Source organism: Lissotriton helveticus, chromosome 10, assembly GCF_964261635.1.
Source record: "Lissotriton helveticus chromosome 10, aLisHel1.1, whole genome shotgun sequence".
In the NCBI taxonomy this organism is placed as follows: domain Eukaryota; kingdom Metazoa; phylum Chordata; class Amphibia; order Caudata; family Salamandridae; genus Lissotriton; species Lissotriton helveticus.
In genome coordinates, this window is record NC_136071.1 from 273,206,936 (window position 1) to 273,226,462 (window position 19,527).

Genomic DNA, 19,527 nt, shown 5'->3' on the forward strand with positions numbered 1-19,527 from the left:
GGTTCCCTTTCAACATGGCGCAAGGGTGCCTGCGCAGGCACTAGGGTGCATTTTTAGTGCCAACACTAGGGGAAACGCAGAGGTGCGCCGTATTTATGTAAATACGGCACACACCTGCGTTTAAAAAATGTAGGAGCGTGGAGTTACCAATTTTGGAGCAACACAGCGCTTCGACATTTTATTGTAAATATCCCCCAGGTGCCTTAAAACTAAATTTTGTGAATCTGTGAAGATCGGATTCCCATTTCATTGCCACACAACCCTTAGTTGTATTAGTACACTCAGTGTGTTCACAGATTGTTTCATGGAGCTGTGAGTAACAAGCCGATCAATGGGTTGGGTTCACATTCAGCATTTTATCATGCTGAAATTGATCAAATAAGTGCCATTAAGTGAGTTGCAAATTTTAGTATTTTGTACCATGTAAGCAGCAATAAATACGCCGGGGGAGGTCCAGCCGCGGCCAGTAGTGGGAGTCCCGGCCAGGCGGTGACGTGGGGAGGGGGAGGGGTAGGGTGGGGGCTAGTAATGTATGGAATCCGGACCTTAACAGGTAAGTAAACATACAAAGAAATGAGACGAATTTTGTTGCGCGCACTGCATCACCAAATGCGATGCAGTGCACGCAACAAAATTTTTTTATTTATTTTTATGTTTACTTACCTGTTAAGGTCCGGATTCCATACATTACTACCCCCCACCCTGCCCTCCCCCTCCCAATGTCACCGCCCGGCCGGTACTCCCACTACCGGCCGTAGCTGGGGAGGTACATAGACAAAGTGGCCAAATTCATTGATATTACTAAAAATGATTTCAGTTTTAGGCCTCGCATAGAAATAGCTTAAATAAGAAAAAACATATATACATGAAAGGGCTTTGGGTAAGACTACTTCATCATTCCGCTGCATTTTTCTTCAGACCACCATAACACACAGCAAGGGGTCAACCTACATCATCCCTTGATGACTTGCCCTGTGAGTGATGGGTTTAGCTTGCTCACCAGTGCCCATCCGCCTAACAAAATAGCACTTCAGTGCCAGGGCTAGTGAACGTATTCGTTAATTCACCAATGTATTTTTCTTTCCATTCTTTCTTATTTATTTTTGGCATGTTTGTCTGTGTAAACAGTAATTCAGTCAATAGCATCTCCTTTTTGCATCAATAAGAGTTGTATGTTCCTGTGATGTGCATTAACACTAAACTAAGTTTCTATACCTGTGATAAGTCCACATTTCTGATTGGAAGCACCTATAATCTTCTATTAAAATATATGTATGAATAATTTATTTTTGAATGTAACCTTTTCACTGCAATCATTTGGCCACAGTGTTTGGAGAGCAGCATAACGTCTTTTTCCCCCTTTTTAATATTGCGGCAAATGACTCCCAATTACCCCCATCCCCTGCAATTAAAATATATTTGGCTTGTCTCTGGCCATACAGATCAGTATAGCGTTTCTATGCTGAAGAGAGAGGTGACGTTGAATTGTTAACATCAATGCATGATCTAAGCCTCAATTATCTTCTATGCCAAATAAGAAGCGGTCTTGAAAAGTATGGTCATGTGACTATAATTGTCAATGCTACCAAGTATGAATGTTTCCAAAAGGGGACAATTCATGGATATTTACCCAGTGTGATTAATTCTCCAGGCACGATTCACAAAGAGCCTCCACAGTTGTGGCGGAGGCTCCGCACTCAGGGCGGAATCACCACAATGAAAAACTACAGTGCGGAGGTCCCGTCCCGAGTGCGGATACTCTGCTACGACTGCGGGGGCTCCTTGTGAAACGGGCACTCCGTCCACCGCAGTGAGAAACTGCAGTACAGAGGTTTCGTCTCAAGTGAGGATACTCAGCCACGACTGCGGGGGCTCTTTGTGAATCGGGCACTCCGTCCACCGCAGTGAGAAACTGCAGTGTGGAGGGTTGTCTCGAGTGCGGATACTCAGCCACGACTGTGGGGGCTCTATGTGAATCGGTCACTCCGTCCAACCCAATAAAAAAACTGCAGTGCGGAAGTTTCGTCCCGAGTGCAAATACTCAGCCACAACTGCGGGGGTTATTTGTGAAACGGCCACTCCGTCCACCGCAATGAGGGACTGCAGTGCGGAGTTTTTATCTCGAGTGCAGATACTCAGCCACAACTGCGGGGCTCTTTGTGAATCGGCACTCCGTCCACCAGAATGTGAAACTGCACTGTGGAGGGTTCGTCTCGAGTGCGGATACTCAGCCACGACTGCGGGGGCTCTATGTGAATCGGTCACTCCGTCCACCGCAATGAGAAACTGCAGTGTGGAGGGTTCGTCTCAAGAGCGGATACTCAGCCATGACTGGGGGGGCTCTATGTGAATTGGTCACTTCGTCCGCGCAATAAAGAAACCGCAGTGGGGAGGTTTTATCCCGAGTGCGCATACTCGGAAACGACTGCGGGGGCTCTTTGTGAATCGGTCACTCCGTCCACCGCAATGAGAAACTGCAGTGTGGAGGGTTCGTCTCAAGAGCGGATACTCAGCCACGACTGGGGGGGGCTCTATGTGAATTGGTCACTCCGTCCGCGCAATAAAGAAACCGCAGTGGGGAGGTTTTATCCCGAGTGCGCATACTCGGAAACGACTGCGGGGGCTCTTTGTGAAACGGGCACTCCGTCCACCGCAATGAGAAACTGCAGTGTGGAGGGTTCGTCTCAAGAGCGGATACTCAGCCACGACTGGGGGGGCTCTATGTGAAATGGTCACTCCGTCCGCGCAATAAAGAAACCGCAGTGGGGAGGTTTTATCCCGAGTGCGCATACTCGGAAACGACTGCGGGGGCTCTTTGTGAATCGGTCACTCCGTCCACCGCAATGAGAAACTGCAGTGTGGAGGGTTCGTCTCAAGAGCGGATACTCAGCCACGACTGGGGGGGCTCTATGTGAATTGGTCACTCCGTCCGCGCAATAAAGAAACCGCAGTGGGGAGGTTTTATCCCGAGTGCGCATACTCGGAAACGACTGCGGGGGCTCTTTGTGAAACGGGCACTCCGTCCACCGCAATGAGAAACTGCAGTGTGGAGGGTTCGTCTCAAGTGCGGATACTCAGCCACGACTATGGGGGCTCTATGTGAATTGGTCACTCCGTACGCGCAATAAAGAAACAGCAGTGGGGAGGTTTTATCCCGAGTGCGCATACTCGGAAACGACTGCGGGGGCTCTTTGTGAAACGGGCACTCCGTCCACCGCAATGAGAAACTGCAGTGTGGAGGGTTCGTCTCAAGTGCGGATACTCAGCCACGACTGGGGGGGCTCTATGTGAATTGGTCACTCCGTCCGCGCAATAAAGAAACCGCAGTGGGGAGGTTTTATCCCGAGTGCGCATACTCGGAAACGACTGCGGGGGCTCTTTGTGAAACGGGCACTCCGTCCACCGCAATGAGAAACTGCAGTGTGGAGGGTTCGTCTCAAGTGCGGATACTCAGCCACGACTGCGGGGCCTCTTTGTGGATCGGGCACTCCGTATTTTTTCAGACAATTTATGGTCAGGCCAAAACCTTATAGAGTTCCCTCAGTAGGTCTGTGCAAAGCACACTGATATTGTCAGACACTTGGCCCTATTGTGTGCACCGAGGGATATTTGAGCAGCATATTAATGTATATTATTGCCACATCTTGTCAAAAGACGGCAGCATGCTGGCATATAATTTTCAAGATTCTTCTAGAAGAGTATTTTGTCACAGAGTCAATCTCACGGGATATTCGGTGGCACAGGAATAGTGATTGCCATTATTTCTTCCAGCACTGTAAACTGTTTTCTTTTTTTTCCTGTCAGGCACAAGAATTTATGTTGATTATTCTATGGGGGCAAAATATATCATAGAACAACAAAAATGTACTTATTACTGGCGAGGGATGATGCTCCTGTTTAGACTTTAGAAATATTACTTCATGTCATGAACTGAGCTCTCTAAAAAGCCTACAGGGTTTTATCCAGCACATTTGAAAACTTCGACTGTGTCTAAACCGAGGGTATTCTCATTTTTCGAAACATTTCCGGGAAAAAGCAGCACCTCTATTACCCTATTGTAAATGAGTGTCTAACTTGTTGCCCTTTCACGCCCTGACTACTGTGCCAGAGTGCCAATAATGGCGAAGATGAACGTATTTTCGCTGAGATGTTTATTTTTCCATTTAAACAGCAACGAAAGAAAGAAAACGGGTCAATTGAGGAGGCCCGCAGCCATCTTAAAACTGACTCTGTAACAAATATTTTTACATGTGCTATAAAATTGCAATTTCAGTGTACAGCTCGGTAATAGAAGTTAAAAAAAATTTGTCTGTAGCTTTCTCTGCTTCATACCTTTTCCCATCATCTAAGAACAGTAGAGCATTTCAAGACATTAGGCCGTTTTGTTGTCCAATCTTAACCTGTCTCACTCAATTCTGTGCATCCATTTCTCTAACCAGTCCTTTCCATGCATCACGGTGGCAATCGAGAATGCACCCAGAACGGTCTCAATATGTGTGTGAGAAAGATCTACATAATGGATTTTGCAATAGCAAAAGCAGAAATATTCCATTTTGAAGACTTTTCTTATATCAAAATCAAACATGCTTAGTTATGCTGGAAAGATGGCTCAGTGAATTAATCGTGCACCATCGACTTATGCTGTGATCTAGAAGGTATGGGTTTAAATAATGGCTGGTGCCAAAAATGCAAATCTCTCACTTTCTGGGGGGCCTTGAGTGAAGGACTCGGCAGGTAACTTGAATTATGGTAGAGATCCCACCACTGTCTGGCCCAGAGACACATTGCGAAGAGCCTAAAGGCGTCAATGAGTCCACTGGGTCCACAAAGACTTCTTTCACTCTTGTTATCTATGCCACTGGGATGGTAGGGCCACAAGAAATATAAAATAAAAACAGGAGAGGCATTGAAGGAGTGGGTGTGTTCACCAGGCAGAGTCACAACATCGTTCAACTGCACCTATACTTTTCATGGGTGGCTCTACTCCAGTCTCTGATGAGAGCAAGAGAAGGTTTCTACCTGATGTTTGTGGACTGGCTAAGGGCTTCCACATAAACAAGTTCAGAAGCAGCTGTGTGACAGGGGAGCAGGGCATCAGCTAGAAATCCAGTCATGCTCCTGGACGACAGGAGATGGGTAGCATTCGACTCCACATTCTGGAATCAAAATGCAGATCCAAAACTGTTTAGCAAGCTAGAGCTTATTTTCTCAGATTCATTGTGTTGGCAACTGATCACTGATAATTAAACATTCACGAACAATGAAGTCGACCAGTCCTAGAGAAGGCTTTACAGTACACAATCATTCTAATATTCGCAAAAGCCTACTGAAGCATTGCTCTATAGCATGTTCACCAACATCACATATACACAAAATAGGCCTCTAGCCATTTGACAGTTTATAAGAGTAGACCAAGCTAGAAGGTCACCTGTGTTAGCGAGTGCCACTCCAGAAACTGAGGAGAGGGTGTGGCACAACTGCCAGAGCTGCCGACTTTGCAGCTGGGGAACCAGATTGGAGTCTCGGCATCTGCTGAACAATACGTGATTCTGGACAAATCACTGAATCTCCCCGTGCCAACAAAAAAATAAATGTTTCTTTGTGCAATGTAACTGGTATTCATGTAAAGTGATCCAGTGCCTTCCAGTCGAGTTCGTGCTACATACAACTGCAAAAAATAAATAAAGTAAACATAGGAAGGGCTTGTGTAATAGGTATAAAGGGGGCTACTCCCTTGCAAATATAGGATGAAGAATTGAATTTAGGATCCCCCTCTCGGGGTACAACCATATGGTCGTTCTGATGTACATCAATTTATAATTGGAGGTGTTCCTCAAGATGAAAGGGCCCTTAGCTGTACCCAAAGACCAAAAAAGCAGGGGATCTTTCAGGGACAAAGGGAAAATGGAAGGGATGGAACCAGGCCCGGACTGGCCGTTGCGGGCACCGGGCAATCCCCCGGTGCGCCGCATGGGTTGGGCCCGGTTTTGGGCCCCGGGGGCCGATTTTGCTACAGGGCCGATTTTGCAGCACAGCTGCAAAATCGGCCTTGTAACAAAATCGGCAGAAAACCGACCCCAGCAAAGAGCTCGGTCGGGCCGGCCGAGCACTTTGCCAGGGCCGGTTTTGGTTCTCAGTCCGGCCCTGGATGGAACAGTTATCAGAGACTTTCGTCCTTGTGTATACACAAAGAAATATTTGCAGATTGACAAACTAGCTTAGTATTCAAAAGATAATTGTTGTATTCTGAATGGAGACACTGGTAAAAAGAAGAACATGTGTGAAACCCCAACCGTGGCTTCAGAAGTCCCTATATCATTGGGATGGAGTATGATAGGATACGTACAGTTTTTTTTGTCTGCACAATTTCCCTGTTTCTTTGTCGGATTTTGGATAACATTTTGTTAATGATTACATTCTTGGAGTACAGATGGATCAGTACTGATGCCTCCAGAGATGTTTCCTAATATGTTTCCTCATGATTGGACCACTGATGAAGTGCATTAGAGCACTGAAGCTAAATATAACATCCGGAGTTTATGCATTTCATTGCCAAAGATCAATACGGCTATTGTTTCTGAAAGATGTAGTGTTAACGTATGCAGAACTGTACTTGGATAGATTTTAGTTTGGAGCACTATTGTTTCTGAAAGATGCAGTGTTAATGTATGCAGAACTGTACTTGGATAGATTTTAGTTTGGTGCACAGAATTTGACATTTATGTCAAATAAGAAATTAAGCTAATGATTGGGGGCGGAACCCTACTCAAACAACAACTACAAACCTTGTCAGGGTGAACCACCAAAGTCACTAAATTAATCTGTGCTTAACCAGCTGGTAGCTTGGCACAAAAGCACTCAGGCTTAACTTAGAGGCAATGTCTAAAATATTTATGCAGCACACAAACAGTACTAAAGTGAAAATGCAACACAAGAAAATTTCCACACCAATTTAGAAATATAGAGTAAAATTTAATAAATTAGTATATACCAAAATGACAAATAACCAATCAGTAGATCCAAGGATATGCAATTTCAAAGATTTACGGTAAGTATAGCGCCACAAGCATAAAGCGCCACTCACGGTTTTGTGGTCGTGCCAGACCAAGTGAAAGTCATAAGTTTAGGCCGAACGCCTTGGCGCAAGGGCCAGATACAGGAACCAGGTTAGTTCAGCTGAAAGAGTTCTCAAAGTTTGGCGTGAAGAGTAGTTTGCAGTGGAGGAGGCTGTGAGGACCAGGGAGAGGTCACTGATGGCCGTTGCTGTAGCATGACGAGCAGACCGCGCATCATGGACGGTACTTACTGGAGCTTTGTATTGCCGGTCACTGTGGGTTGCTGATTCTGTAGAGCGAAGTGCAGATCTCGCGTTGACACTGAAACAAGGAGAGTTAGGTTCCCTGGAGCTTTGCATTGGCATTTGATGTGGGCAGCAAGATCTCCTCATGAACCGGCCTGTTCGTTATCAAGAAGAGCCAAAAACTTCAGGATTTCTCATATGTGGTTAGAGTACTGCACTTTGATGCCAACCTAGGGCAGAGGACTTGGGGGCCTGTATATATCAGCCAATTACCAGTGACACATTTTATTGGTAGTACTGCAGAACACAGGCCATATATTATATATCTTAAAGTATTTTTACTAAAATTCTCAGACTTTGTAACTTATTGGCTTCCCTGATCTCTTACTTATTATTGCAATATCGTAGCCTATACTCATAGATTTACACTGGGCTTTGTAACGTGGTTATAATGTAGGAGAAGTCTGTTTCAATTTAGCATCAAGTAGTGTATTATTTAAGGACATAAGGGGTTCACAAACACTCATTTAATGGACATGTGCTGCTGATAGAAAAAAAACGTTTCTTGTGTGAGAGAGCAAAGTTGGTGGTCTGCTGCTCTTTGCAGGCCGACGTCACTACATTTCTAGCTATTCGCAGATGGTTCCAAATTGGTCATTTTGCAACACCATGCAAATGTGCAATTTGTGGCTCAGCATATTAGTACACAGGTCCAAAGTTCTCATGCCTTTCTGCTCTTGGGAAACAGTTGTGGGCCCTTTAATACTGAGGAATCCCTCAAATTACAAATTGGTGCACCTCAGGGTGGGCATTTTGGTGGATATTTGAAATATTGGGTATTGTTTAAACCTTTTCAAGTAAGATCGATGTTCAGATTCGTTATAATGCCGCAACTCTCTCTTTCACCCATGTTCTAAGGTCATCAAGGAGCAGGCTTGCATATATCTTGGCGCCAGTGTCGATTAGAGTAATGAACCAATAGTGACGGGGTCTGATTTGGAACCTTCTTTAAAGATAGGTTGGATAATGGAGCATCTCCAAGAGTCTGGGATGGTGTTAGCTGTTAGTATTTAAACAGTGGAGTTAGTATCTCGGACCATAGTGCAGGCTTGGAGGTAAACAGAGCAGTGGGTAACCCACTGGAGCCAGGAGCACCATCTTTCCGCAGTCATCTGAGTTTGATGATACAGCGTTCTTCCATGTTCCTAGTAATTAAGGGAAAAGATGATGCATTGAAGGAATGACTTGTGTTCTGAGACAATGGCGGTTTGCTTAGCAGTGTGCTGAGAGGCAATGAGCATGTCGAGTGTGTGGAGAAGTGAGCCGTAAGGAATGAGGCCCCCATGGGTTCAGAGATGTTCTCGTTAACAAATCATCTGGGACCTAATGTGGCAAAGTTGATTAGTGACCAGAATTGTTTTGAGTTTTTTTCCTTGCTAGTTGTTAGCAGTTGCATCCAGAAGACCTTGCTTTGTTCCTTTCTGACACGCCAAATAGCTTCCCTGAACAGCGATCTTGCTTTGCTCAGGCTGTGTCTGGCTGAGATTGAGGACGGTTGCTTTACAAAGGATCATATTTTGCAATTAACTTTTCTTTTAAGCGACTTCAGGTTTTCTGTCAGTCTGAGTTTAGTTGAAGGTTGGTTACCAGGGTTGAAGCGTGATGGTGGTTTGCCTTGGAATTCCAGCAGGATTTGTTCGATGAGGTCAAGCCACTGTGAGATGGGTGTGCTGCCTTCTAGTAATACATTCTTTGTTAGGTCTTTTATCTGTGTTGATATTTCTTGACCAATTTCATGGTCCCATTTTAGCCATTTTAGATTTTCTGTCCCCACACCAAAGCTGGTGTGTGGGGCTGCCCCCAATTTCTAGGGAGTTACATTGAAGTAGATGTTTTGTGGCCGGAGGTCACTATCTAAGGGTTTGCCTAGGAAAAAAATCTCTGATGTACTTAAAAAGGCTGGCTGAGCACAGACTGAAGTCCATATAGGAGATGGAGTTACCCACAGTCTTTGTCCAACTGGGTGGGGAATCACTCTGAAAGCAGCCATTGACAAGACTCAGGTCCAGTGCATAGCATTTATTTAGGAAGATGTCTGCAGTGGTGTTCCACCGAGGGTTTGGGGGAAGATTTTGCATTATGAGGTCATACAGTGTCCAGAATGTTGGCCTTGTGACCAATCGCCGCACCAAAAAGATTTGTGTTGAAGACACCTGATATTATGTTTCCTGATAAGTGGTCTAGTTTGAGATCTGTTAGCATTAGTGTGAGGTCTTTCAGTGTCTCCCTTTTCCTTGATTTGCAAGGGTTGATGTAAAAATTGACGATCAGAAGCAGAAGAGCTTTGCGGTGGTCAAGAATGTTTAGACAGAGTGCTTCGGCCCAGGGGTCTTTGAGTGCTATTTCTTCTGATGTATATTGCAGCAATGTTGAGACATAGATGCAAAGGCCACCCTTAGGATGGCCGTACCTGTTGGTTTTAATTGCCATTTTTGGAACTCTTTGAAACCTGTTAGAGGGACTGTTGATTCGGCCTAGGTCCAAGTCCTTCCAAGGTGTTAGAGGTTCATCATTGTCGATTTTTTGTTGGATCCCCTGGAGGGCCCAGGAGCTTAGGGTGAGATTTGCCTTAGGTGGTTGCTGCCGATCCACAGTTGTACTGGTTTTTCAGTTGCTTGTTCTGGTATGTAGGGCGGTTGAGAGGCAACCCCAATTGGCATGGGGTGCCATTTTCCTGGTACAATCGTGTCCTCTAGGCCGGGTTTCATTGTTCGATCGTCGGGTCCCTAGGTGAGCAGTGCAGGTAAAGCAGTGGGTGTTTTTAGGCTCTGAGAGCCTTGGGTACTTTTTAAGATTGAGTATGTTGGCTGAGCGAGCTGGTGCAGGAAGGCTAGTGTGTAACTCTTGGTCCCAGCTTATTCTATTTTTATACCCCAACTTTCAAAGACTAGTCTCTTTCCGTTCTGCCCATGAGGGCGAACGGAAAGAGACCTGGGTAGCTTCTGGCTCTTGAACTCGCTGCGGTTCAAGGAATTTAATTGCCAACATGTCTGATGATGTTCTGTCCTTGAGATTCAGAATTGACTGAAACAGGAGGATCAGGTTACCCCTGCTCAGGAGGTCATGGGCCCCCATTGTATGATATTCCGCGATGAAGACAAGCTTGGTCGACCCGGTGTTGACTGACATGGTGGTGATTATGTCTTCGGTCCCACTGCATTGTGTTGGGGGATCCTCTCATTAATTTGGCCCCCATATTCCTCTCTACCAAGGGTTTGCTTGGGTCATTCGTGTTGTTGGCTAGAGTCGTCACGTTCCCAGCTGTTGAGGTCTCTAGTCTTCCCATTGGTTTGAATATGAGAGTCTGAGGATTTTGATGAATCATGTATTGTTTTGCTGCAACGTGCCCTGTTGAAACTTTCTAAATTCGTGCTTGAGAGGTTTCCAGTTTTGCAGCCAGTCATGTTAATAACGGGAAACTGGTTTGAGTCAAGGTTTGAGTTGGTCAGTCAGTCTGTGTAGGTTGTCATGGGCACAAACAGGGAATAGTGATCTCTTGGGCCATAGATGGAGCTTAGTCCGTGGGCTGCTCGTACTCAAGTATTGGAAGCCGGTTGTTGCCATGGCCAGCCACCTCTGCTTGATGTCGTTGTTCGGCTTGTAGGTTCTGTGCAGACTGGTCCAATAGTTGCAAGATTGAAGATGAGTCTGTTGTATTTGTCTTTTTGTCCCGACTTTGAAGTCCTTGGTCTGGTTTTGTTTTGGTAAAGATAGAGTACAGCCGTTCCTGCTTTGCTGGTCGAAGCGCTTTTTGGATTTTCTTCCTTTGCTTCTTTACCCATTTACGAGAATGTATACTTAGTCTGGCTGGCCGAACGGGTTTAGTGGTTGAGGTAGGTCAGAAGAATGAGGATACAGTTGCGGTCTTATGGACTGGGCAGGAGAGCCAACTACTATGCCTGATTCATCAACATCAGCTCCTGTCGTGGACTGATTTCGTGGTGTTGGGGAGTGTTTTAGAGCTCTCTGCACTTTATCCTGTTCCTTGGTGCAGGACTAAGAGTGTGGGCCTTCTCTGTGCCGTTGGTAGCAGGGAGTTGCGATTTAAGTTCTTGCAGTAGGGTTTATATAGCTTGTGGTAGAGAGGCCAGCTTATTTATAACTGGAGAGCACAGGCAGTCACCTCTCTTTGTAGTCTCGAGAGGGTTGTCCGAATCCACTGTGTTTTGTGCTCACTTTATCAGTTTGTTCAAGACATCTAATTTGCAGTCTATGCCCCTGATAAGTATTGCTAGGGAGCCAAGAATGTCCAGTTTGGCATTGAGCTTGTCTGAGTGGTAGGATAGTGCTGCAGACATGGCGTGGATCGTACTCAACAAGGAGATCCATACGTCGCTTACTTGTGGTACTGTAGTTTGGTTCAATGATGTAGAGCAGTGGTCTTCGGTAGTGGTGTCTAGCCTTGTTGAAGGGCCATTGGTTCTTGAGGTTGATTGGTCTTGGCATCAATAGCCTATTACAAAATAAGCTTCTTCAAGGGGGATTGATGCGGATTAGGGGATCCTAATGGGTATGAGTAATGAGTTAAGATGGGGGCTCCTGAGTGCGATTGTTGACTATTCCCCTTATGTGCCTCATATGCTCTCACTCCTTCCCATGCTGGGGTCTGATTTGCAATTACATGACCGCCTGTACAGCCCAGTTCCGGTCTCCTGCACATCCAAGGTTCTAACTTTACAATTGCCTGAAACTACTGGGCTGACTTGGCTAGGCATGGAGGTTTTGTTGCGTTTAAGCTGAAGCTGCAGTCTAAGTGAATGTGGCCTGAATTGTACCAGGACGTGCAGCCTGACAGAACTGTAAGTCTGCTGATGGAGCTATAGATACAGTTGATAGTATCCCCGTGGATCCTGGGAGGCTGATTAATAACAGTCAGTCCTCATTGATAGACTGTTAGATTGAGTTCCCGGCTGAATGTTTGACATGGGTACAGTTAGACAGGCACACAACGATATGCTCGAGTCTTGCTTCAATGACTGAGAGTGGATACTACTTTGAGTGGCTGGTGGCCGATCCACTGTGGGGTCAGATTGATCAAGAGTTGATGCTGAGATTAAGCCGGGTGTCAGCACCAGGGCTGCTAGTGAAGCCGGGGTCAGTATGGTCAGTGTGGTAGCCTGTGTGATATCTCCTACGGAATTCGCAGTTACGATCTTTGAGTTCCCAGCTAGAGCTTGGGTTATTGAAAGTTGGAAAAAGTCAGTGATCCTTAATCTATAGGCAAGCTAAGAATCGTCTGGTTGACTGCCTGGAGGAATGGCCAGAGACTCTGGAGAGCAGAAAGTTGCGGGTCAGGTTGTTTCTCCTGGTTTACGTCATGGTTTCTGCCTGTCTCTGAATCAGACTGGGTCTTCCGGCTCTTCCGACGCTTGGTTTATGTTGAATCTGCGGTGTTGACCATTGCCCTTTTCGGTCTTAGGATATTTTTTTCCCACCATTCTCCTTCCTTACAGTGGGAACTCGGTCCTTGGCAGAGTTTCGGTGATTGTGTGTGCCATCCAGGTCCGTCCATCTAATGGGAACATCTGCAGACCAGCTGAGTGTCAGGGCTGGAGGTGGTGCGGATTGTGTTGGTACTGCTGCTGAGGTTCTATTTCTGTATTTTTTTAAGAATGGTGTCTGGTGCTGTACAGGTTTTTTTTTTTTTGGTTTCAACTTTGGGGATATATCCTGCTGCGTCTTTCTGTATCTCTGGCCCTATCTAGGCCTCTTCTGCTGCTAGAATGTTCCGCAGATCTGCACATCTCTAGTGCCCATGGAAGAATTCTGGAGTTCTGTTGCCCACGAGCCTTGTGCCTGGTTGCCTTGTACCTCTGTTCTGCCCAGTTCTATTCTGCTCTGCCCCCTGTCCCCCCACACCCCCCAGGCCCTGGCACCCTGAGTTTTGTGACCCTCTGTGGGCTAGGGTAAGGTCTGGTGTTTGCATTAGTGTGGTGCTTGTGGTTTCAGTTCTGCTCCCTGTCCTTCCCTCAACCAGTCTCCAGCACTACCTCCCTACCTCCATCCTCTGGATCCTCCTGAACCTCTAGGTTTCTATTTTGCATCCTCCTGTCTGGTAGGTGAGGATGTGAGATGCCGGAGAGGAGGATGATGGAGGGGCAGAGGGCAATGTATCCCTTATTTCCCTAGTGCTCCCTTGTGCTCCTGGGGCTCTTGCTCTTGGAGCTTTGTAGGCCGTGATTGTTATGCTGTCCTGAGCTGGGGCCAAGCAGAGGCAAGTGGGGCCTCCAGGTGGAGCAGAAGGCTGCACCCGGAACTACCCGGGCTGCCTCCATGTCACGCCAGGGCCTCTCCCAGCAGCCGCTGCAGCCCGCGTGGTAAGAAGATCCGAATCCAAATAAAGCTGGAAACAGGATTTATTGTAAAATGATAGCATCACCAAAGGACATCCAGCCGTAACGCAACCCAGCTTCCAACTGCCCACAGAACAACACGGCATGGACCCAGAGCTGAACCGAGGTCCGTGCCAATAATAAATATATAATAACAGGTTACTTACCAACATAACAACGTGGTTTTCAGTCTCACAGTGTCTTACAGTGACTGTGCTCGGTCAAGCTGATGGTAGCGGGCAACACGGGGTCGGAACTCCCTGGTGTTGAGGGTGTGGCGACATCCCACCCAACGGGTCGCCAACTCGCTGCTTTGCCGTGCCTCCCGTGTGTCTCTGCATCACATCGCTTTGTTCGCTTTTCTGGAAGGAGAATGCTCAATCACAGGTTTATAGGAGTTATGAAATTGTAACTTTTTAGGTAGAAATAGCACCAAGAATCACAAATTGCCTATGATAGTCATTGTTTGCGCTACAACAGGATCTAAGAGTAATTTTGTCATGTGGAGGTATTAGGACTGGTGAAGAAATGCCATCTTTACATGCTCAGGTTCTTAAGTTGCCTTCTCTCCCCTTAAACATCATGGAATTGGACACATATTAATTTGCGTGCACACACAGGATAACATTCCTTGAACTTAGTTTGCTTACAATACCACTTCGTAGGTACCATATCAGAACATCTTGAACACTCTGCACAAGGGCTAAGTTCAGCAAGCAAAATGTTGGTATTTGTTTTTGACGACACTGCGACTGAGCTATCACAGTAGAATAAACTATAGCTGCCTGACTGGGGCTTCGACATGCTGTCCAACTCTACATTAAGACGGGCACCTTGCTGACATCTACCCACAGTTAATGGGGAGTTAGACCACCTGACAGAGATTTGCCAGATCCACCTACCTTAGACATGATAGGGTAGAATGCACTAGGCTAGGTAGGAGTACACTATGTTACAGTGATTGTATGCCATCATATAGTTTCCTGTAATCAGCAAAATGGTTGAATTATTCACCATTCTTGTAATGGTAATCTCAATATTCTGTTCCCTTCTATTACTCCCAACCCCCCAGAGTAACTTATGATGCCACTACTCTCCTCGCCCTCAACCCCGGACGCACCCCACTTTGCCGCGAAGCTACCCCAGGACGTACCCACGGCCCATTCTCCTGCCTCTCCTGTAAGTTCAACTGCGTCAGGACCCTCACCAAACACACTTCCTCCATACACAGCTCCGAACCCAACAACTTGAAATGCATCCTACTGAACACCCGCTCGGTCCACAGACATGCAACCGAACTCTGGGACCTAATCGACACTACATCACCTGACATCGCCTTCCTTACTGAAACTTGGATGAATGCATCTTCTGCCCCCGACATCGCCATAGCCATACCGGACACTTACAAGATCATTCGAAAAGACCGCACCAATAAAAAAACTGGAGGAGGCATCGCCATCGTCCATAGAAACACCATCAAAATTACAACCAGCTCCGACGCCAATCTCGCAACCGCCGAACACCTCCACTTTCAGATCCACACCGACCCCAGGACCACACTCAGAGGAACCCTCATTTACAGGCCCCCAGGCACCCGATCTCAATTCAGCGACGACATCACTGACTTCGTCAGCCCGCACGCCCTCGCCTCCGAGAACTACATTCTTCTAGGAGACCTCAACTACCACCTTGACAACATTCTCGACAACAACACCACCACCCTTCTGGACAACCTGTCCAATCTCGGACTCAAACAACTTGTTGACACCCCCACCCACATAGCCGGTCACACGCTCGACCCTATCTTCACCTCCAGCAAGCACATCTCCTTCGATCATACTACAGCCCTCCACTGGACAGATCACAGCTGTGTTCACTTCAGCTACAAAACAACCCGGACCCACAACCGTCCACAACCCATTCCACAAAGAAAATGGAACAAAATCACCACCGAACAACTCCTCACATCACTCAACCAAAACACTCCCACCCTGGCAACGGACCCAGACCTAGCGGCCACCAACCTCAGGCAATGGATTACCCACAGTGCAGACGAACTAGCACCCCTGAAAAAACACCAGTCGAAATTATCCAGCAAAAAAGCTCCCTGGTTCAATGATGACCTTAAAAAATCCAAGAAGACATGCCGCACCCTGGAGAAGAATTGGAGAAAAGAACCAACCTCAGACAACATGGCCTCCCTCAAGACAGCCACCCGCAAACACCACCAACTGATCCGATCCACCAAGAAATCAGCACTGAAGGACCGTCTCGACAACAATTCTCATAACAGCAAGGAACTCTTCAATATCGTCAAAGAATTCACCAACCCTCCCGCAGCATCCAACGACATCACTAACTCCCAAGACCTCTGCAATGCGCTATCCTCCTTCTCCTACAACAAAATTGCCGACATCCACAACAGCTTCAAGAACACTCCCAATGACCAACTCACCCCACCCCCTTCAGATCCCACCCCTCCAACTAACTCCCTCAACTCCTGGAACCCAATCACCATTGAAGACACCATTCGCCTCATGAACTCAATCCACTCTGGCTCACCTTCTGACCCCTGCCCCCACTACATCTTCAACAAAGCTGACTCCATCATCGCTCCCCAACTCCGCGATGTCATCAACTGCTCCTTCGACTCCGCCACCTTTCCAGAAATATGGAAACACGCCGAACTTAGCGCCCTTCTGAAAAAACCAACAGCAGACCCCTCAGATCTGAAAAACTACCGACCCATTTCCCTCCTCCCTTTCCCGGCCAAAGTCATCGAGAAAGCCGTCAATAGCCAACTAGCAGCCTTCCTTGAATCCAACAACTCCCTAGATCCCTCACAGAACGGCTTTCGAGCTAAACACAGCACGGAAACCGCCCTCATTGCAGCGACCGACGACATCCGAGCACTCCTGGACAACGGTGAAACAGTGGCCCTCATTCTACTCGACCTCTCCACCGCCTTCGACACTGTCTGTCACAACACCCTCATACAACGCCTCAACAACATCGGCATACAAGGAAAAGCCTTGGACTGGATCATCTCATTCCTAGCCGGGAGAACACAGAGAGTCCGACTCCCCCCATTCTACTCAGAGCCCACCGAAGTCATCTGCGGCGTACCTCAAGGCTCCTCACTCAGTCCCACCCTCTTCAACGTCTACATGAGTCCCCTCGCCTCCATCGCACGTCAACACAACCTCAACATCATCTCCTACGCCGACGACACCCAGCTAATCCTTTCCCTCACCAAAGACCCCAACACCGCCAAAAACAACCTTCACGAAGGCATGAAAGAAGTAGCCGAATGGATGAAACAGAGCCGCTTAAAACTCAACTCAGACAAGACGGAGGTGCTCATCCTAGGATCCTCCCCCTCAGCTTGGGACGACTCCTGGTGGCCTTCCGCTTTGGGATCTGCGCCCACACCCACAGACCATGCACGTAACCTTGGCTTCATTCTAGACTCCTCCCTCTCAATGTCCAGACAAGTCAACGCCGTATCGTCCTCCTGCTTCAACGTCCTCCGCATTCTCAAAAAGATCTTCCGCTGGATCCCCCTCGAAACAAGAAAGACTGTCACCCATGCTCTGGTCACGAGTCGACTGGACTATGGCAACTCACTCTACGCAGGAATTACAACAAAATTGCAGAAAAAGCTCCAGCGCATCCAAAACGCATCAGTGAGACTCATATTAGACATCCCGCGCCAAGAGCACATCACCGGTCACTTAAAAAACCTCCACTGGCTCCCCGTCAACAAAAGAATTACTTTCCGCCTTCTTACCCACGCACACAAGGCCCTTTATAATCTTGGACCCGAATGCCTCAACACCCGACTATCCTTCTACTATCCCACCCGCCAACTAAGATCATCCAATCAAGCCCTCGCCGCAGTCCCGCGCATCCGAAAAACCACCATGGGTGGCAGATCCTTCTCCTTCCTGGCAGCCAAGACCTGGAACTCACTCCCCACACACCTCCGCCTTACTCAGAATCACATCTCCTTCAGAAAAGAACTGAAAACATGGCTATTCGATAAAAAGTAAACCCCCCCCCCCCCAAGCGCCTTGAGACCCTCTGGGTGAGTAGTGCGCTTTATAAATGCATGAACTTGAACTTGAACTATTGCAACACCCATATTTTAATCAAGAATCACAATGCTGCAATAAATATTAAGACTGCAGGTTCTGTATTTCTTTTATATCTCTTTGGGTATGAATATGTGGCTGAGTGAAAGGGTTCTAGATCTGTTACCACGATTTCCTTGGGGAATCAGGTTGTCGTGTTCAGAGGTTGCACATCCATTTGTTATCCTGTAAGATTAGGGGTAGAGATAATGCACTATGAGCTAGCAGGAATATAGGTCAACATACCCTGAGGGTTGCTCAGAATCAGTCTTGCACCAGTCCGACATTTATGTTTTCCAACAAACGCAGTTTTACTTGAGAAAGTACAAGCTGTACAACAATTTGATGCTAACTACGATGGAGTGCGCATCGGATACACTAACTAGGTTTTCCTGGTGTAAGAATTTACCATGTGAATTTAGCTCTTTAGGTCCCAATCCACCACAGAAGCAACTTCCAACACCCATTCAGACCTCATGGGAGGCACTTAGACACTCACATGGTGTCAGGCAGAGGGAAACAGGAGAGTCCAGTCGAGGTCCAGTTCCCACGGGTCAGCAGGGGAGTTGCAAGAAAAGGCCTCTTGTAGCTTGTTCTGTCCCTGTAGCTTCAACAGAAGGTCAGCCTTATGACCCTTTAGACTACTTTGTACACTGGACTTGTGGCAACTGGACCTTAACTGGTCTCTCCTGTTTGCCTCTGCCTGACACCATATGTGTGTCCAAGTGGATTGAGACCTGAAGAGCTAAAGTCATGTGGTAAAATCTTTCACCAGACAAACCTAGTTAGAGTATCCTATGCACAATCATAATAATAATACTTTATTTGATTTAAAAAAAAAATCATAAAAGGGTGGACTAACCACCATGCAAGCGGTATTTACATCATAAAACAACACAAGATAAACTTTAAATCAAGTTAAAATTATTATCAAGCTCTACAAAGGTAGCGGAAAGAAGGTCTAAAAGGAAAAGATTAAACAAATGGTGTGAGTTCTTGCTTGGGACGCGTTAATTTTGACACTTGATAAAAGGAACAAGTTTAAATGAGTAATGATTATACAAACAAAAGGGCTAGTTATTTTTTCCATATAATAGAAAAAGACAGCCGTTTGGCGAAAAGGGAGGGGGGTGGAAGGGTCTGTTGTCTGCCAAGGCCTGGTCTATTGTCCAGAGACCTCTGTTGGTGGTGCCCTTTTTTCCAGCTCTATGGCGGCGAGGTTCAAAAATTTTATGGTTTTACATGAGAGTTCTATCCAAGAACCGCTTAGGCATCTTATCACCGCCGCCCTGCAAGTTCTCACCTGGGCTTCTCTTAAGAGAGATCGAAGAAGCAATTTTCTTAGATTTTGAAGAGCCGGGCATATGCATATGAGATGCAGTAGAGACTCTGCGCCATTGCCACAGAGGCGGCAATCGGGAGTTGCCCACAGCCGTAGCCATTTGGGAGTGAGGTCTTTGGACGAGAAGTAACCCAGCCTTAAAAGGCTTAATTTCCTTTTATAATGGTCCCTGAAACGTTCTTTCAAATAATCCTGTGGTTTTAGGTAGGTATATGACGGCAAAACGATCCAGGCATGGTTTTTACCAGCCACTGCTGCTTTGTCCATGAATAGTGATGATTGTTTGACTGCTTTCTTGATTATCAGTTTGAAGGCGGAATATGTCATGGGCAAACGCCAAGATTCTTCTAGTTTTAGTGC

At 46.7% G+C, this 19,527-nt stretch overlaps 1 protein-coding gene and 1 long non-coding RNA gene across 7 annotated transcripts in view; one reads left to right on the forward strand and one right to left on the reverse strand.

Moving 5' to 3' along the window:
• Positions 1 to 19,527, forward strand: part of ADCYAP1R1 (ADCYAP receptor type I) — an 857,256-nt gene that overhangs the window by 222,752 nt on the left and 614,977 nt on the right. The gene's annotated exons all lie outside the window — the stretch shown is intronic.
• LOC144786248 (uncharacterized) overlaps positions 1 to 19,527 on the reverse strand; it is a 63,650-nt gene that overhangs the window by 13,297 nt on the left and 30,826 nt on the right. For 2 of the 3 annotated variants that reach the window (XR_013602091.1, XR_013602092.1), the window contains exon 1: positions 7,085 to 7,227. This is a non-coding gene — a long non-coding RNA (uncharacterized LOC144786248). Of the gene's footprint in view, positions 1 to 7,084; positions 7,228 to 13,859; positions 14,055 to 19,527 lie in introns of those variants that run through there. The other variant, XR_013602093.1, reaches the window with a different exon arrangement.